At 39.2% G+C, this 17,178-nt stretch overlaps 1 pseudogene; it reads left to right on the forward strand.

The window, feature by feature from the left end:
* The first annotated feature begins 15,911 nt into the window (after positions 1-15,911).
* On the forward strand, positions 15,912-16,680 carry LOC101589398 (annotated as a pseudogene).
* Positions 16,681-17,178: the final 498 nt, after the last annotated feature.

Consider the following 17,178-nt stretch of genomic DNA (forward strand, 5'->3'; position numbering starts at 1 on the left):
AATGATTTTGTTGTCTACTGCGTTAAAATAATTGATCCTACATACATTAGGCTAATTAAAATAGCTAGGCCCTATCTTCATAGAAAATTCAAAATCCCATGTTTAATTTTGCTATAGAAGTCAGGAAAATAATTCAATGAAAGAGCCTAGAATTTGCTTTAATCTATTAAGATAAAACTGAAGAATGTGTTTTGAATGTATTAATAAAAATTTCATAAACAATTTTTGGTATTTTTAGTCAGTCTCCAAATCACTAATGGGTTATATTCCAAAAGTCAGTGGGTAAATGAGTTGTCTGGAATTTGGAGTATATTTTCCCATAGAAACAATGTCACCCACAGCAGTCTGTTCCCAGACCATCCTTTATAGTGTTATTTAACCCACAGTGTAGAGCATTATTGTATTGTTTGGAACTGTTATTTTAATTTTAATACTATTAATTAACTGGCTCAAAAGGTAATTAATGTAGAGATTGCTTAAATTCTAACATCTAGGAAAATTAGGTTCAACTGTAGATATTTAGGACAGTAGATGGAGACTTTTATGTAATTGCTGTGGAAGGGTATTAAGTCTTGGTTACATGTAATTTCATCCAACCACTATCACTAATAGGGGAAAAGATTGAGAGAGACCCCTGATTCTTTTTTAACCTCCACTATCAGAGTAGCAGGGCACAAAGTGGGAAATAAGTAAAAGAGAACAGAGCTTTAAATGGTATATATTTCTTTGGTACACAGAGTTTACCAAAGCTGTGGAGAGAGAGAGAGAGAAAGAAAGGGAGGCATGTGGGTCTGAGAGCTCTTGTGTTCATAAAATGGTGGCTTTGGACTCCAGAAAGTTCAGAAGGGAAAAGGAGAGTGTCAAAGGGTATTCTGCTTGTGAACAAATATGCCGATAGGGTATTCAACAAACAGATATTTGTTCCTCTGGGAGAAGAGTTTCCAGTTTTAAGAACTACTGGATTCTGTTTTAATTGCTACAGAACTACCAAAGACTTACAGTGTGTCAAGAACTGGGGCTGTAAGGACAACTGCAAAAATTGTTAAGCCATCACCTTTCACTTTGTGAAGATAACAGTCTACAATGATGGCCTATTTTAATTCATTTACTCTTTCAAATTGATATTATTATTAACCCATTTTACAAATGAGGAACGTGTGGCATGGAGCAAGTACACAGTTAGACCATGGCTAAGTGTTATGGCCAATATTTGAACCCGGGTAGCCCAAAGGCAGAAGGTAAGCTCCTGAGTGCCATCCTGTGCTCTGCCCTAACTCATGTCTCATCCACGTTCTCATCCCCAGCCATCAGTCACTCCTACCCCTGATTTCATCTGGAATTTGAATAAACTTAGAGAAGAGAGTGCACGGAGGCTGGAAATAGAAGCAGCATCCAAGGTCATGGCTTTCAGGCTCCCTTCAAATTCTACAGCTACTGTGAAGAGAGCAGCATTCCCACAGAGAACACGTCAGCCTGGAAAAGAGTTATGACAAAAGGTCTCCAAAAAGCCCTCTGAAACTTGGATCATATCTTATGCCATAAGCCAAAGACCGTTTTTCCAAAGCACAGAATGAGGCGAAGTACATCTCTATCAAGCGTTATTTTTACATCCCTTCCCTTTGTAGGACTGGGCAAGCACTTCCATTGTCTCTTTAAGCAATTTCTAAACACTCTTGAATTTTGGCTTGAAGGTTGTCATTTGAAATGACTGACTCCCTGGACATATTAGCTCATATTTTTTTTATTTCAACCTGGCAAAAGTTATTGTCCCTCATAAAACTTTACCCTTTCTCTTCTTTAAGCCATAACATAAACCTTTCCTTCTGATTGCACATACCCCTTCCCAGGTCATATCCATTACTGTCAACTTCCCATGGAGGTTAATCTGCTAGTGAAAATTAAGTGGACTCTTGGGACAGAAATATTCTTATAGAGATGGGGTCTCGACTCTGAAGTCAGCCAGTCCAAGTTCAAATCCCAGCTCTTCCATTTACTAGTGTGGCATATTGGAAAAACTATTTGACTTTGCTGAATCATTGTTTCCTTGCTTGAAAAATAAATACAGAAGCAAGAGTTTTGGCATAACATATGTTCTGATTAAATGAAACATTGAACATAAGAAACTTAATTCAGAGTAGACACATCATAAACTTCAACAAATGTTTGTCCCCATTATCAACTTTTGGAGTGCAAAATGATCAGATAAATGTACAAGGATGGACTAAAAGAGATGTTCAACATATAATTTTTTATGAGTGAAAAGTCCAAAGTAATTTATAACCAATCATGTTGGTAGTGCAGCCATTTAGAAGTTTTCTACTGACTATTGGAAAACATTTAGACTTGAGAAGGATTCTTTTTTTTCTTTTTCTTTTTTTTTCTTTTTTTTTTTTTTTGGCTGGCTCAGGCTGCCTTGTGGGCAGGTCTGCTGTGGCATGTGGATCCAGGGATCAAACCATGTTCCCCTCTGCCTGACTGAGTTTGCCCAAGTAGGTGCTTTAAGCAACTGAGCTAACCTGCAAGCCCCCAAAACATCTATGCTATATTGATGAGTTTTATGTGTTTTTTTTTTAAGAAAATGAACCATAAAACCCAAAGAATGTGATGTTTTGTGCAAAAATGTATGCTTAAAAAACAATCAGAAGAATTCACATAATAGTAGATTAAAATGATCTAAACAGGGAAAAGGTACATAGGCTGGATGAGTATTGGGATTATGAATGATTTGTAACCATGTTTTATATTTTTCCATCTTTCCTAAAGTTTGTGTCTTTTACAATTAGGAAAATTATAGGCTGTTGAAAAATACTGTATAAAGTTTATCCTTCTCAGATGATCTCCTCCTGGCTCCAATTAATTCAGACATCCAGCTCATCCACTTCCTTTATTGCCTTTCTCACTCTCTACAGATTTATGTTTCTTCTGAACAGCTGCAGTTGGTTTTGAGCATTTGGCAGAGGCTACAGTTGGTGTTAGGATATATTTATGTGAGTTCTTTCTCCCTCATCAGACTGCATTTCCACAAGAATATCTTCCCTCTTCTCCCTGTAATTGTGCACAGTGACTTGGAAGTTCTTTGTCACAAATGCTAAATGACTGAGGTTATTGTCAGGAGGAAAAAAGTTTGCTTAAATTGTTACATTATAAAGATCAACGTTGATTGGGATCTGCATCTCAAAGTTTAGAAACAGGGGCTTGTAGACTGGCTGGGAATTAGGCCTGTATCTGAGACAATGTTCTATGTTTATATAGCTATTTTATTTCCTCTTGGGGCACAGAGATACCACACTTTCAAGGTCCTTGAATTGAGAAGGGGTTACAGGACTAATTCTGTCCAATGAAATGGGAGCAGAAATGGGATCCACCACTAAGAGGCATTAAATTTTTTTTTCATGTTCCTTCATGAATGCTTGCCTCCTCTGCTGTCTTCTGGATGAATAGTAGTAGGATGATCTTGATACCATAGTACAGTACAGCCAGGAGATGGAAAGGACCTAGGTCCCTGAGTTTCTGCTTTAAGGGGAAACATTCAAGAGAAGTACCTGAACAGCAATTTCTAAAATGCACCATGTCTGTGATTTGAGGGTTATTTGTTCATGTAGTAATACAATCCTAATTAATGATGGAAAATTATATAACTTCTAAAGCCATTAAGAACTTATTCTAAGTGTGAAACAAATAGGATAATTCTATTTAAAATTGTCTAATGTTTTACTTTTCTCCCAGAATATTTTGTTTTCTTGCTTTACTTAATCCTCTTAGGAAGCCCAGTGTGTAGTGAGATATAGCCTTTGTGTCACAATTCAAGAAACTCCACTGCAGAGTAATTGCATCCTTTGACTGATGCCAGTACCAAGATTTTATTCCAAATACTGTGCTCTTTCCTGTAATGGAGACTGTCTCTAGGCCTCAGTATTATAAGTTCAGGGCAATGACTAATGAATAAATTACTTACAAAACACCCCAAATTATTCTAAATTCCAAGGTGGCTTCCTCAAGAAGTTTATAGGTAGTCCCAGACCAAATGAGTTTGGGAAACACTACATTATGCACGTGTGACCAAAAGTCTTCTGTTGACTGTCAAGCTCTCTGAAGGCTTTAACTTATTTGTAAGCACCTTTGGATGTGATCTGCCACATACCCCATACATGTGACAACAGACCTCTGCATCATAGGGCACGCAGAAACACACAACAAGGAAGGCTGTTCTAGATAATACCATTCATTGGCTCTCCACTACACTCTTGCCCATTTTCGTTTTTCTCTGCTCATGTCTACTCGGAGTATGTTTCTCAGCTAATGTTGGACCAACAAAATTCTCAAATTCATTTGGCCAAAGTCGAAGGGGAGGTCCAGAGAATAAGAGGGGGAGGGGTGGGAAATGCATTTAGTTCTGAGTTCCTTCCAAATAAGAGAAAATCACGGTTCTTGCAATTGGAAGATATAAATTACAAATGAACAAGAGAAAAAGAGATGCACATCAACTTACTTTATTCAACTAAATCAGCATAGTGGCATTCACTATTTCAAGAGGGCTGTTGAGGTAGAGAAGAGTTGGATTTGAGGAAGGATTAGATAATTTCATGAACCTGACTAGCATTTATAGCTGTGTGAGCTAGTACAAAAAAGATACAAGGAAATGAAGTCTCATGTTCCAAGATGTAAACTGATCACAAGTAGAGGAAAGGGCAAAAAGGATTTCTCACCTCATGATCCAGCATGGGAGATTACATAATTGACCAGGTGCCATAGGTTTGACTTTCTCTCTTTATTTTCCTTTTCCTTTTCTGTGCTACATCTGACTCAGGCTAAGTAGGAGGTGGGGACATTAGGCCTGACAAATAGAGATTTGATCCCACAGGGAAACTCCTATTGAAAGCAAAGATAACATAAATATTTTCAATACTTCAAGTTGAACCCAAACTAAGTATTGTCTTTTGTGGGTGAGTTCTCTGTTCTTTTATTAAGGAAAGATCATTTTATAAGAACAAAGAATATTTGCACTCTTAGCCTGAGAGGAATTTAAAATTCCCAATCAATACATTGTTCAAGGTACATTAAAAAAAGAAATGGAGGGTTTCTACAAGGTAAGACAAGGCTTTTATTAGTGGAGACTCTTGAGCTAGAGTGAATCCTGTTTGGAAGGCCTGGCCTTTTCACGATATTCCTTTTATTTTTAGCAGAAGGATAAAATATGTTTTTGAGTTGCAGTAGTCTGAGTGTGGTGATGATTGAAAGTCCTTGAAAAGGGGATGGCAGATTTTATGGGGCTGAGTAGGTTCTCACCCTCTGTCACTCCATGGGAAATTTTGTGAGAATATTCTACTCTTGTGATTTGGTGGAAACATTTGGACACCAGGGACTCAAAAAGAACTAAATTTTATTGAGTGAATCCCATCTGGGACCAGAGGAATTAAGAAACCGAACTATGGGAGACAGGCAGTGAGAAGAATAGCAAGATCAGCCTCAGGGTAAAAAGAGTGAGTCTTGCAGCTCATAACCCATGTTAGGATTTTCACATGAAGATTAGAGTACAGTATTTATCAGGTCAGAGATTGAGGGCTTTTTGCACTGTAGCAGTTGACCTTTGTGAGACTGAATTATTTGGTTGTGGGGCATTTTATAACCTTAAATATCTGAAAATTAGGGAGACTCTTTCCTTTTGGTACCCAGCTCTTCTTTTAATTCACTGCAAAAGCAAAGACTATTGTCACCCATTTTCTTATCCTTTCTTCCCAAGAGTAGCCTGGTTCCCATAAAAACTTAAAATTCCAAATAGGCATCTAGATTTTTAGCTTTTGCTTATCCACAGAGTAGGCCATGTGGTAAAGTTCTGACTTCTTCTAGGTTGAGGAATTCTACGAAGTTTTTTCCTTTTTGGATACATGAAAAGAGATGTAGGGGAAGAGATTCCCCACCCCGCTGTCCTTCCTTCCTGTCTTTGATATAGCTGTGAAGGAATATGGTGCTTGGCACTGTGGCAGTCAGTTTAGGGACATAAGGTGGCGAGTGTGAGGATCAAAGTCACCACATTAGAGTTGACAAGAAGACAGTTTGGGTTCATAGTGCTCTCACGGAGCCACTTTTACAATCCTGGGTCTATGTAACTCTTGGTTTCTTGTTAAGCTACAGTAATATTGATGGTTTTCCAATCAGGCCAGAGCATTTTAACTGTTAAATGTACCCAGAAAAAATGTGGTTCTGTCTTCCAGCAGAGCACAGAACACTGAAAAGCCAATTGCCTTCTGGTTATCTTGAATCACAGATATTTGTAGATGTAGACTGGCATACTCTTCCTAGAAAAGTAGAAAACCAGGACTTTCTTGACTGGCATCTGGAAATTCTCATTGAGAGGGTTGGCAAAGGCCAGGGACCATGAGTAATTTTATCATCACAGAGGAATCATTGAGGCTCCAATTCATGTGAAAGAGAATGCTTTCACTCCATATTTTAAGGTGTTTTCCTTTTCCCTTCATAGTTCAGCTTTTCTTTCTTTATGACTTTGGTTCTGAGAGCCACTTTTGCTTTTCTATTTTGTCAATCCTGAATTACTGCACAGTTTAACATGTGAAGGAAATAAAAAGAAAACCGAATGATTGGCGTGAAACAGTGCACAAATATATACATGGGCTGTAAGTCTGTTCAGTAAACCAGAAGCTAGTTAACCTCCAAAGGACTCCCCTCTTCTCCCCTCCAGTCACTGCCCAAATTTCACTTCCTCTAGTGATTATGTACCATCTTACACGGACATAGTTTCTACTCTGTGTATCCTTAAATTACAAACCCCAAACTACCAGATGACAAAATAGTCTAACTTAAAGGCCTAGGGAAAAAATTATTCTCTATGGGAACACCACCATTTTTCAAAGTTGTTTATTTCAAAAGATTTTTCCTGATTTCCTTTACTGAGGAATTTGATTTTCATAATACATAAGCATGAAATTATTTATGCCATACTATAACTTAGGCAATCTGAAAATATTCACTTTTTTCTTTTATGTCTGTCAGGTTATTTTGATGAACTATGCTAGGCTCAAGGAATAGAATCAGAGATGCTTAGTAACCAAGGCATTCAGATTTCAGTACTGAGTACAATATGTAAGACATGCAGTTTTTCTAAAGACACAGGTTGAATGTTTACAGCTGAAATGTGTACAGGAAATAAAACTTTACCAGAAAGTTGCTCTCCGAAATACTCTAGGGATCTTGTGGGCATGCAAAATGATGCTTCCTATTTGAAGGACTTGGGATCATTTGTATTGCGTGTGTGTGTGTGTGTGTGTGTGTGTGTGTGTGTGTTGAGGGCACTGTTTGTTTTGTTGTTGTGTTTTTTTTTTTTTTTTGGTTGATTTTTCTTTGTTTTGTCTGAAAAGATTTTGAGTCTTTGTTTCTCAGATAAAGGACAATGAAGTTCGCTTAAAATTGTGCAAGAGTAGCTCTGCCCAGTGTGATGCATTTTCAGGAGCAACAAGGTTGTGCCGTTCTTTCATTTCAGGTGTTAATTTACCAAATGTCCCCTTCTTTAATATCACAAAGGTATGGCCAGACAGAGTTAACCCTCAGCGCATGGAGAAGTCTTGTTGGTGCCCATCGGAGGGAGCAGTACTTGAGAGTTCAGTGCTGGAAGTCTTTGTTGGTGCATCATCTACATGTGGTTAGATAATGTTAATTATGACGGATCATCCTATACCTATAAGGATTGTGGGCCAATCAGGAAGCTTTTTGGATCTCTGTTTCCTCTGCTTTCAAATAGAAGTGTAACAATTCCAACCTTTAAAAAAATAAACATTATAGGAAGAATTATTATTATTATTATTATTATTATTATTATTATTTTTTGTATTTTAGGGAAGGGTCTACAGGGTGTTCAGGGTTTCACTACTAGATCAGACTCATAGTGATATGCCTGTTTACAGCCTCTTGTTCCAAGATGTAAACTGATCACAAGTGCTGGGATTACAGGCATGTGCCACCACGCCCAGTCTCAATCACTGTCTCCTGTGCCTGCTTGTAGGTACTTTAATCCGCTGAGCTATTTGGCCGGCCCTGAAAGAAATGATTATTTTCAATAATCATAAAAAGGTATTCATCATCATTCATCATTGGAGGATGACAAATTAAAGTAATATATTAAATAGTGAGAATCAAAACCAGAAAACACCAAGTACTGACAAGTATGTACAGCAGCAGGTATTCTCATTCACTGCTTATAGAGATGCAAAATAGTATAGCCACTCTCAAAGAGATTTCTGGAAGTTGCTTCTAGAACTAAACATATTTTAAATTTTTTATCTATTTATTTGGTACAGGGTTTTGCTATGCAGCTCAGACTCGTAGTGATCCTCCTGTCTCAGCCACCACAGCCCTGGGGATTACAGGTATGTGCCACCATGCTGGTTTAGGGGCCAGCATGGCATGTGGTACTGGGGATCAAACCCAGGACCTTGCACTTGCCTGGCAGGTGCTTAGACAGCCAAGTTATCTCCCCAGCCCACATATTTTTACCATACTACACAGCAATCATATTTGTTGCTATTTTTTCAAATAAATTAGAAGCTTATTTCACAGAAAAATATGTACACAGAAGCTTATAGAAATTTTCTTTATAGCTTTGCAAACTTGAAAACACAAGATTTCTTCCAACAGATAAATAGACATATCAAGCAACATCCATAAATTGATAAATAGGCATTCATTGAATAGAAATGAATTAAAATAATATGGAGAACATGTAAAGGCATGTTAAGTGAAAGATGATCTGAAAAAGTTATGTAGTGAATAATTATAACTATATAACCACTCTAGAAGAAGCAAAAACATACAGGTAATAAAAAGATCAGTGGTTGCCAAAGGCTTGTGGAGAGGGAAGGAAGAGTCAGTGGAACATAGTTGGTTTCCAGGAAGTAAAACTATTTTGTCTGATTCTATAAGGGTTGACACCTGTCGTCATCTGTGAAAATCCATGGAATACACAGCACAAAGAGTGGGTCATAATGTACAATACAGGCTTTGCCTGATAATAATGGATCAGTGTTACCTTGTCAATTGTAGTGCATGATGCTGATATGGGGGGCAGCTGGGTTTATTGGGTGTTTGTGTGTGTGTGTGTGTGTGTGTGTGTGTGTGTATGCGTGTGTAGGCTGAGTGTGGTGGCCATATAGGAACTCTGACTTGTACTCAACATACTGTGAACCTAAAAGTATTGTGAAAAAGAGTTCCATCAATTAAAAATAAAAATTATGAAGTTGAAAGGAGCTATAACGAGCTAAGTCTACAAATTAATAACAGTAACTATTGAATTATGCTTTATGATTAAGTTCAGTCACATATAATGGAGGGAAAACAAACAATGAAAAGTGGTGGCTTAGACAAGATAAAAGAATATTTCTCGTGAGATAATTCCCGAAGTAGGAAATTTTAGGTTGAAATGGTGATTTCATGGAGAATTTATAGGGCTGGGCTTCTAACTTTGCTAATGTTCCCATCTCAGCATTTGAATTACACCCCATGATCTATTATGGTTGCCAGAGCTCCAGCCAATCTATCCATGTTTCAAGCAGCAGAGAGTGAGGAAGAAGGGAATGCTGCGTGGCTCCTCCCTCTCATGGAGACTTAAAGGAAGTCCCATATTATACATCTTTATCTACCTCACTGGTTATGCCCTTAGGCAAATAACCACATCTGCCAGTCAAAGAATTTGATAATTTTTTCAGCAATTAAATTTGTCTTATATAACTTAAATATAGACAGAAGCATTGCTAGAAATCAGATCACTGTTTTAAATAAAAGGAAGTAGTGATATTGGAATAGGCATCCAGCAGTCTGAGACATTGAGCAAGTGTTTCTGTGATTAAAATATAATGGTAGAGGCACAGATGTGAAGACTTTGGGAAGCTGAAAGAAATAAACATGTAGACAGACAGCCGTTATGTAGAGCAATAATCTTTATGTATGTACAATGGCCTGAAGATTTCAGAAGAGAATCTGAGTATGACCAGCTGGGGCAATGAGAGAAATCCTCCTGGAGCAAAGATGTTTTACAAGGACTTAGGAGATGGAAAAAAATTAAGAGTAAGAAGTGGTAGTATAGAGGAAAATATTGATATAAGATAGTATAAGAGGAAATTAATTGTTTGGTAATGAAGACTGTGCTTGTCATTGACCCATTTTATAGCATGCATGAGCACCCAAAGTGCTTAGGCAGAAAGAAATTGAAGTCTACTCATAATGAAGTGCTTACTCTAATGACATCAGTGTTTCTGCTCCCAATCTGTCCATCACCCCATGGTGATGGGGTGGGAGGTGAGGAAGAATTCCATTCAACAACACACATTCCATTCAACAAAAACACATTGAGTATCTCAAGCAATGAGGGTTTTTTTTTCCTTTTGTATTTATGATAAAACACCCAAATATGTATCCAAGTGGGATTACCAGTTTGGGTTGGATCCAAGTGACTTTGGTTACTAGAACTATTTCTCATCATAAATCCCCAAACAAGTTGAGTTTTTCACTTCCTCTCCTAATCTTCCATGGAGCACAGCCGAGTTGCTTGAAGTCATCTACTTCTTGGCAATCACTACAATTCCAAGATGATGGAGTGATTCTTTTCCATATACATCATTATTATTTCTAGTATAAATATTTATCAAGTACTCACTGTGCAGTAGAAAAGAGCTCCTGCTTGGTGGTCTTCCCAGCTGAACAAAACAAACACGAGGAGAGGCTGAGGAAAGAGGTGGGCCAGGACCTCAGCTGGTGGGAAACAATAGGAATGGATCCTCCACCCCACCTATTTTATTCATGTTAGATGGGATTTGCACTCAATTGTTACAGTTCAAAGGTGCAAAGCATGTTATTTTTTAAATACTTTATCAAGCTTGCTATGTACCATACACAATGCTAAGCTCTTTACAAATGTTAATTCATATTAATGTTTGTAGCAGTTCTGTAAGGAACATACTTTTGTTATTCCCATTTGCAGATGAGGAAACTGAGGCAGAGAGTCATTTGCCAGATGCTGGGCAACAGAAAACTGTGCAACAAAACTTTCTCTGCTGCCTGAAGTGTTCACAGCTGCCCTGCTCAGAGAGGAACCAGCAGACACAAGTAGCAATGAACCCTTGAAATGTGGGCTATGTGAATGTGGGACTGTGTGTTTACCTTTATTTAATTTTAATTAATGTTTAGTGCCATGCATGACAAGCGCATGTCCTAATCAGTGATGTCATGACAGTCTATGTTTTGTGTCATTGTTTATGGCTTTCATTCCTTTCCTTTTTTAAAATCTTGTATTTATATATTTATTTTGGTACAGGGTCTTTCTGCACAGCTTGGGCTCCTAGTGATTCTCTTGTCTCCGCCTCCCCAGGGCTGGGATTACAGATGTGAGCCACCATGCCCGGTCTCAGTGGCCAACTCTGTGCACTGGGGTTCCGGGGCTGGCACCACATGTGATATTGAGGATTGAACGTGGGTCCTTGTGTTCGCCAGGTAGGCAGGCACTTAGACAGCCAATCTATCTCTCGGGCCCTCCTTTCCTTTTCTTGAGGGAGGGCCAAGGGCATAGGGATTGTTTGTAAAATAGAGTTCTTGCCTGGTGTGTTTGTTGTTTAATTAGCATTCACAATGTAAGAAAAACAATGAGGAAATCACTCAGGTATCATTTTGCATTTATTTTCTAACTATTTAGAAAGACTACTATAAAGATCTATCACAAATGAAGGCTTTCCTCACAATTAATAGCCAAAACGGGAGTCAAGAGGAAAGATCCAGGGTTCCATTAGCCTGTGTATACTGTACTTGGTAGTAAAGTAACACTTTGGAGAAAGCAGAAAGCAGCATTATGTTTCTGTTTCTTGGAAAGGTGAAGAGCTGGGCCCCGCCCAGAGCCACCCGTGCTACACTCCTCATGTCGGACTGCCATTCCTCCTTCTCAGCCTGTGCCTCTCTAGTCAACCCAGATTTCATGCCATTCTCTCCTTGAAACTCTCCCTCTCTATAGCACAGCTTTATCCCTTGAATGTTAACAATATGAGGAGCAGAGAGAGAGACTGAGATCAAGACCAAGATCCCTTAAGTAACTTCATTGGGGCAGGGGTGAGATCATGAAATTGACAGGTGTAAAATACTCGAACAGGAATTAGAGTAGCTTTGGTTTGAGTAGGACTGGAAAAATTTGTTATCCTAGGAAGTAATCACATAAGTGGAAAGATGGCTTTTCATGTCTTTTATGGCTTGTTGTAAATGATTAATTAAATACACTGAGTGTTTCATTAAAAGTATGCATTCCTTCCAAATTAAAGTGTGTGGAGACTTGTTATAAATGAATTCACTGGGTGACTGAAATAAGCATTTATTTCTAAATGAATATTGCTGGCAAATTTCATTATTGACATTGATTAAATAGATTAAATTTATTTTAATGGCAATATGAACGAATTTCAAGACTAATCGATTTTATACCTTACTATTTTTACATTAGTGCATTTATAAGTGACTCAACAAATTGAATCATTTCAATATATTAAAAAGTATTTTAGAACAAAAAATGGAAAATGAAAGAATAGAAAAGCCATGGCTCCCACCTCGTTCTCTTTATGTCTTCACAATTCATGGAAATTTGATGCGCCTATCCTTGTGCAGGGCATGTTACTGGATGCTACAGACAATGGGGATAAAAGACATTTCTGCCCTCCAGAAGCTCAAAATGTCATAGGAAAAACTTACACAAAAATAACCTTAATGTAAGACAGACTCTGGTAAGTAAGTGCTAAAATAATAAAGGTACAAAGTGCTTGGGGGTACAAGGAATGGAGGGATTAAGTCTGATGGGAAAGGGATCAAGAAAGACTTCTTGGAGGAGGAAGGATTTGAGGTTAACCTTGAGAGATGGCTGGGAATTCAACAGGAGACTCTGGGGAGAGGAAGAAAGAAAGGGTTTGTGTGGTCTCTGGGTTGTTGGTTTGTGCTGTAGAGAGCTTTTGGTGTTTCTCTGGGCAATTTTGAACTGTCATGTGAAAGAGACATGTCACATAGAAAATACACAGATCAACTAGAAATTGGTCTGAAAGTAGAGGCCTGTGACTTCAGAGGGAGAAACCATATCAGGGCTGGGGTGTGGGGAACAAAAGTGACAGGTATAATTAGACATTGAGCAGATCAGCATTTTGTGATTAATATGCTTGTTCTTCCTATACATTGACTCATGGGCCTAACAGGAATCTCAGGAAGTTACTCGGGTCACCCCTAATTACAGTGTTTTTCTATAATACTCTCTTAGCCTTGGCCCTCTAATAGAAGCTCCTCCAGTGCTGACAGCACACCATTCGGGTTCTGCATGAACACCAGTACATAAAATGCAGTAGGGGCATCCTAGAGACAGTTGCATCATAGTTTTGTAGCTGTATCAGTAAACTGTGTCAGCATTCAGGCAGGGGTGATCAATGTGACAACACCCGCCTAGGATAAAAGTTGATCATTGGATTCATTCACACTGGTTTCCTACCATCTTCCTATGAAAATTCATCCCTATCTAGCCACCAATGAGAAGTCAGAGGATACACAATGTTAGAGTTGGAGGAACATTAGGAATACCTAAACCAAGCCCTTCCTTCTTAATTTAGCACTGAAAAAAAGAATCTCAGGGAGAAAGAATCCCACAGTTAATGATTGGGTTACCTGAAACAGAGCTAAAATGCAAGTGGCAAGGTTGTCTAGCATTTGGATTAGCTTCTCCTGTAGCACACTGCCTTCTTTATTAGCATCCGTGTGTGTGTGTGTGTGTGTGTGTGTGTGTGTGTGTGTGTGTGTGTGCATGTGTGTGTGTGAATATTTCTGAGTGTGTATTAAAGTGTTCAGTAGATCACATAGAATAACGTATGCTAAACCAGAGAAGTAAAATGCATTGAATCAAAACCCTCCCACTTGGAAAAAACATTAGAATCCTGGGAATTTCTTGAAAAACAAGAAAGCTCAGCCCACTCACCCCCAGGACTTGCAGTGTAAACACTGTGGCTAATTTGTTGAAGTGAGATGCCATTGATGATTCTCCCTGCCTTGCAAGATGACAGGGCTTCTTAGTGGAACGCAGATTGCTGAAGCAGATTGCTGGGTGAAGGCAGACTGCAGAGAGTGATTAGGAAAAGACCAGACATGTTACTGAGACAGATCATCTTTCTTAAAGAGGAGTTTAAAAAAATAAAACTAAAAAGGAATTATTTCCATAGCGTTTGGCTTCCAGAGGGCAATCATTTCTACAGCTCCACTCCTGTTCATAGGATATTGGCTGTAACCCGGGGTGAGGAGAGGAGTGAGGAGAGTCCATTGATTCTCAGAAGCAGCTCTAAGAACAGTGAAGACGAATAATGCAGAGAGTAAGCCAGACGCTTAATCCATGCGTGTGCTGCGTCAGATTAGACGAGATTAACTTTCAACAGGTTTATTTTCTAGTTATTTTTTATTTCAAAATTTTATTCTTACAAACAAAAATGATGGTCTGCTTTGGTACTTATTTTCTTGTAGCGGAAAAAAATGTTCACAACCCATTCTGCAAAATCAGCTGTCAGCATCAGCACTTTCTTCTATTGCTACACAGTAATTTTTATTCTGGCTCCACTTGAGAATGGTGAATTTGATGTTAGAGCAGAAAGCTATCTTAGCAACTCTACAGCTTCAGATAATCTGGGGATTACTTGACTTCCAGGGGTGGGGAGTCGCGGGGAAGGGGGCTGACTCACGTTAGAACTCATTTCCTTCTTCTGCTCCTGGGGTCTTTAATGCAAGGCCCCTTTTCCTTCATTAGAACTGCACCTTAGATCATGTTCCTCTAGGAAATAAGACTCACTATGGGCTCTTTAGCACACTAGCTGTCTCTGTTACTTTTCTCATTGTGGAAACAAAATACCTGACACCCAAAGTTAAAAGAGGAAAGGTTTATTTAGCTCGTAGTTTGTATGGGTTTCAGTCCATCATCTGCTGGCTCCAAGGCAGAGCAGCACATGGCAGAGGGCAATAGTTCACGGCAATGGTAGACGGATGAGAGAGCCTTGTTCTATCCCTTATGTTGTGCACAGGCTCCCCAGCCCAGGGTGGGTGTAGCACTCACACCTTTAATCCTGGCATTGCACTCCTGATCAATCCCACACTCTAGATTCAACCACCTCTGAAAAAAACCTATGGCCGCATAAGGATTTGGTAGGACATTGAGACACAAGCCCTAACACTAACCTTCCAGGAGGTTTTAGGAAAGTTGCAAAGTAGCTTCTAACTCTGATTGTAACAAGGAGGTAGTTTTTAATTTTAGCTTGGAAAGTCACTCATATAAAGTTTTATTAGTGACTATATTAATCAAGTTTATCATATTCTGATTCTGGGGAGCAGACGACTCCTCACTCTTGGTAGCTCACAGCAGGAAACATTCACCTTTGCAGGACGGGGGGCAGTCAGTGCACGGGCTTGAAAGCTTCTACTTGGCTACAGATGAATTCAAGTTTCCACCGATTGCCTCTCATTCTAGGATCCCTGGCTGGCTCGGAGCTGTTCATCTCAGGCACATGGCAAAAGGCCCAAGAGGTACCACAACTAAGTATGTAGTATCTCTGCTCAAAACACTGCTCACATTCCAGTGGTCAAAACAAGTCCCTGGACAAAGTCAGGGACTGATGCTTTGCCTACCCATATGAAAAGATATTGCAAATATATGTAATAAGGGAATGTGGAATTAAAATGTTTCTAGAAGGTAGCGGTGGAGCCTGAGCCTAGTTCCCGGCCCACTACTGTGATGATTTAAAATACAGAGAAAACATTAATTTCCCCCCGAATTAGAAATTATACTATTGAGGGCTCTGCGCTTGCTCCGTAGGTCCTTCTCTCTTAAGGGAGCTGCTCTGCACATGCTGCGTCCTGTGAAGATGGCCTCAGGAGCACAAGCTGCTGATGAAGTATGTCACATTTTTTATGATAGGAAAGTTCGGAAATGCTCCACACCTGAGGAAATCAGGAAAAGAAAGAAGGGGGTCATTTTTTGTCTCAGTGCAGACAAAATTGTATCATTATTGAAGAAGGCAAGGAGATCTTGGTTGGAGAGGATGGTGTGCCCATCGCCGATCCCTTCAGGCACTTTGTGGGGACGCTTCCTGGCAAGGATTGTCGCTGTGCTTTGTATGATGTGCTCTTCAAGACCAGGGAGTTCAGGAAAGAAGAGCTGGTGGTCTTTTTGTGAGCTCCAGAACTGGCCCCTCTGAAGAGTAAGATGGTCTATGCCAGCTCCAGGGATACCATCAAAAAGAAGTTCCAGGACTGGCCAGATAGCTCAGCGGATTAAAGCGCCTGCAATCAGGTTCAGGGACTGGTGTTCGATTCCCAGGCCTGCCGTGAAGGCCCCACCCCATTGGTGCACTGAGATGGCAATTGAGACTGGGCATGGTGGCGGGCGCCTGTAATCTCAGCTCTTGGGAGGCTCTAAACAGGTGGATCACTGCGAGTCCTATCTAGTAGTGAGACTCTGAACACCCTGTAGACCCTTCCCTAAAATACAAAAATAAATAAATAAATAAAAATTAAAAAAAATAAATAAAACACAAATGTCAAGCAAACAGTCCAGAAGACCTCAACCAGGCTTGAGTTGCTGAAAAGCTGGGCGGGTCCTCAGTCATAGCCTTAAAAGGGTGCTTGGTGTAGCACCGTTCCAGGGCCACAGCCAAAAGCTTCCCTGTTTAATGTTACCCTCTTGCTCAATAAGTAAAACAAATGCATTTTGGCCAGAGACTCACTGAGGGGAGCTGTCTTGTCAACTTTTTGAGTAAATATTCTATAAACCTGTGCAAATGTGGCCCTAAATAAACCCAGCATCCAAAGTAAAAAGACAATAAAGAATGAAAAGAAGAAATTATACTATGGAGTTCTCCAAGATACTGAGAATCTAAAATTTAATTTTTGAAATGCCTTTTGTTTTCTTGTGCTAGCCAATAAAAATCAGATGATCTAGATAGTCAACAATTATATGAATAATAAAGAAATGCTACATCCATGAAGAAACTACCTCTTCTGTAACATTAGTTGATGTGTTCATTTTAAGAACATTTATCAAGCGCTGTCATATCCCAGGCACTAATAGTTCATATGGGGGATATATTAATTCACAAAGTTGCTGGCTTGTGGAGGATTTGTACTAGCAGA

This window comes from Octodon degus, unplaced genomic scaffold (assembly GCF_000260255.1).
Source record: "Octodon degus isolate 3935 unplaced genomic scaffold, OctDeg1.0 scaffold00047, whole genome shotgun sequence".
Lineage (NCBI taxonomy): Eukaryota > Metazoa > Chordata > Mammalia > Rodentia > Octodontidae > Octodon > Octodon degus.